The sequence below is a fragment of the Poecilia latipinna genome, unplaced genomic scaffold (assembly GCF_001443285.1).
Source record: "Poecilia latipinna isolate Pla-1442-1.1 unplaced genomic scaffold, P_latipinna-1.0 Scaffold1434, whole genome shotgun sequence".
Lineage (NCBI taxonomy): Eukaryota > Metazoa > Chordata > Actinopteri > Cyprinodontiformes > Poeciliidae > Poecilia > Poecilia latipinna.
This window is the reverse complement of record NW_015114050.1, coordinates 70,387-72,994: the sequence shown is the minus strand read 5'-3', so window position 1 is coordinate 72,994 and position 2,608 is coordinate 70,387.

The window sequence follows — 2,608 nt, the reverse complement described above, 5'->3', positions numbered from 1 at the left end:
TTTTCAGGTCAATGGGGAAAATATAGAACCTTGAACCATTGGTGTCATTCTTTTAAATAGATACTATTCAGATATTGCATTTAAACACAAAGAAAAACTTCTGGAACAAATATTTTTACTACATCTTATATTAAAAGCATTAATAACGTTTTAAGAGTCAGTGTGGAGGGTGTAAAGAGACAAATCCAGGTCCAGAGCCAATCGGCTGAAGACCCTCATGATGAGCAGAGTTATTGGATCCTTCTCATCACGGAGTAATACGCTTTATAACCAGATCTAAATCTCTTCCCCATCATTTCACTTTGCATGTGGAAAGACGAGACCATTTCAGGACACAGAGTTTTCCATTGGAGCGCTTTTATTTAGAAATCAACGCTTCACTTATCGCTAAATGTCTCCCAAACGCACCAATCACAACCTCCGATTCCAGGATGTCGTCGCTCTGCGTTCCCTCAGTACGTACATGATTAGGGAAGTAAAACAAAGACTTATAATCTTATGCATTCTGAAACTCACTGTACCTTATATTGTTGTTTTCTATATAGCTTTCTCAATTTTATGGTCAATTTATTTTCTCAATGAGATTTAATCTGCATAGATAAAAGTTGACAGTTTTGTGCAACAAACTTATAAAAAAAAAAGTAGCCTCGAGCAGAAACAATATATATATTTTTAAAGATATATTTAATAAAATATTTCATTTTGACATCTAAAGATATTTAAATAAAGTTAATTTTCACTTTATAATTTTAGAACAAAATAAATGATAAAATATGTAGCTTTCTTAAAAATGGGGCATAGTTTGAAACTAAACACTAAACTACTTTTAAAAGCTTCTTTTTATCTTCATAATTAAAATAAATCATTTTCCTAGAGCTTCATTTTGTTGTAGCTGCAGGTTGCAGACCTCTGCTAGACCAACACAAGCTAGAATGGAAATTGTGAAATGGTGCAAAAATTATTCATGATTTTCACATTTTTTTCATGAATAAAAATCAGAAAATTATACTACCCTTTTGCATTAAGCCACTCTAAGTCAATTCTTTACAGACCTTTCTGTGCAGTTACAGCTGCCACTCATTTGGGGTTTTTTTCTACCAGCTTTGCACATGTGAAAACGGATGTTTCCTCCTTTTTCAGCATTCTTATTTTGCAAAACATCTAAAGCGCAGTCATATTCGACAGTGAGCACTGATTTTAACGTGTCCTCTTTTTGGATTTAGGACTTTAACAGATCCATTTTAACACTTTTATGTATGTTTTATAGTTTCCTTCATCTCCAGTCTCAAGTTTTTTTACAACCTCTAAAAGGTTTTCTTGTGAGATTAACCTTTATTCATCTCCAGTCATAAACTCTGACCATCTTCCATGTTTCTGCTCTCCCACAGCATGATGCCTCCATCATGTTTCACTGTAAAACGGTGCCATCAGGGGACGAATACTGTTTCAAGGATGTAATTCCCAAACATGTTCTTCCCTGCTGAAAATTATGCAGAGACTCAGATTAGATCCTGCAGCTGCCTGTGTTGTTAACCTTCTGACTGCTGAGGTTAAACTGCTAGAGGCTGCAGAGAGATTAGCATATCCTCTGAGAGCATTAGCTTACATTAGACACTTTTTCATAGAACAGCTTTGCACATAAAGATTTCTTACAGTAATGCCGGCCAATTTCAGAAATCTGGTTCAAAATCCCTGGTGTGAGAAATGACTTAAATGCAGCCACGATTCCTCCGACTTACTTTTAAATAAATGTTGCTTTTAAAAATAAATTGTTTACATAATTCATCATTTTTAACTGTTTACATTTGGATTAGGATTCTGGTTATTTATTTACAAGCTGATGTCAAACATGCTTCATTTTTGTTTAATTTTTCATGGCGCTTGCAACATGTTGGAGTCGAACATTCACCCAAAATAATTAATTTTATAATGTCTGTGCTGGATGCATAATGGTAAATGTGAGTCTTTAACACTCGCCATATCAGTTACGGATTCAATGTTTTTGACCAATTTTGAGAAAATTTGCAGTAAAATCAGGGAAAAAAAGTGGAAATTTGTTTTTGAGTGAATTTTACAGATTTGTGAAAAACCAGAAAGATTTATTGATGTAATCTAGAGTCTAGAGGGCCACATAAAAAGCTACAGCGGGCCAGATTTGGCCCCTGGGCCTTGAGTTTGACACCTGTGATTTAGAGGCTCTTTTTTTCCACAATATTTGGCTTTTCTGAATTTTGGGTTTTCATTATCTGTAAACTATAGTAATCAAAATTATTAGTACTAAAGGAGTGAAATATTTAGCCTACGTACAAATAATCTATATAAAAGATGAGTTTTTTAAGTGAGTAACTAAAAATTTAACTTTTTCATATTCAACATTTTTAGAAATGTACCTCTACATGTTTTGTCCCTTTAGTTTGTTTTTAAGTGGGTTAAATGTTTTCTTCTTTGCAGAGCTTTACTAAAAAATTTTTTTCATATTTTCTTTAATTCTGAAACCTACAAATTGAAAATAAATGTAATTCATTTTAAAACATTTTTAGTTAGTAAAGTATTTATATGTTCCCAAAATGGCTTGCAGTGTTGTGTTCAAGACCACCTAACCCCTGAC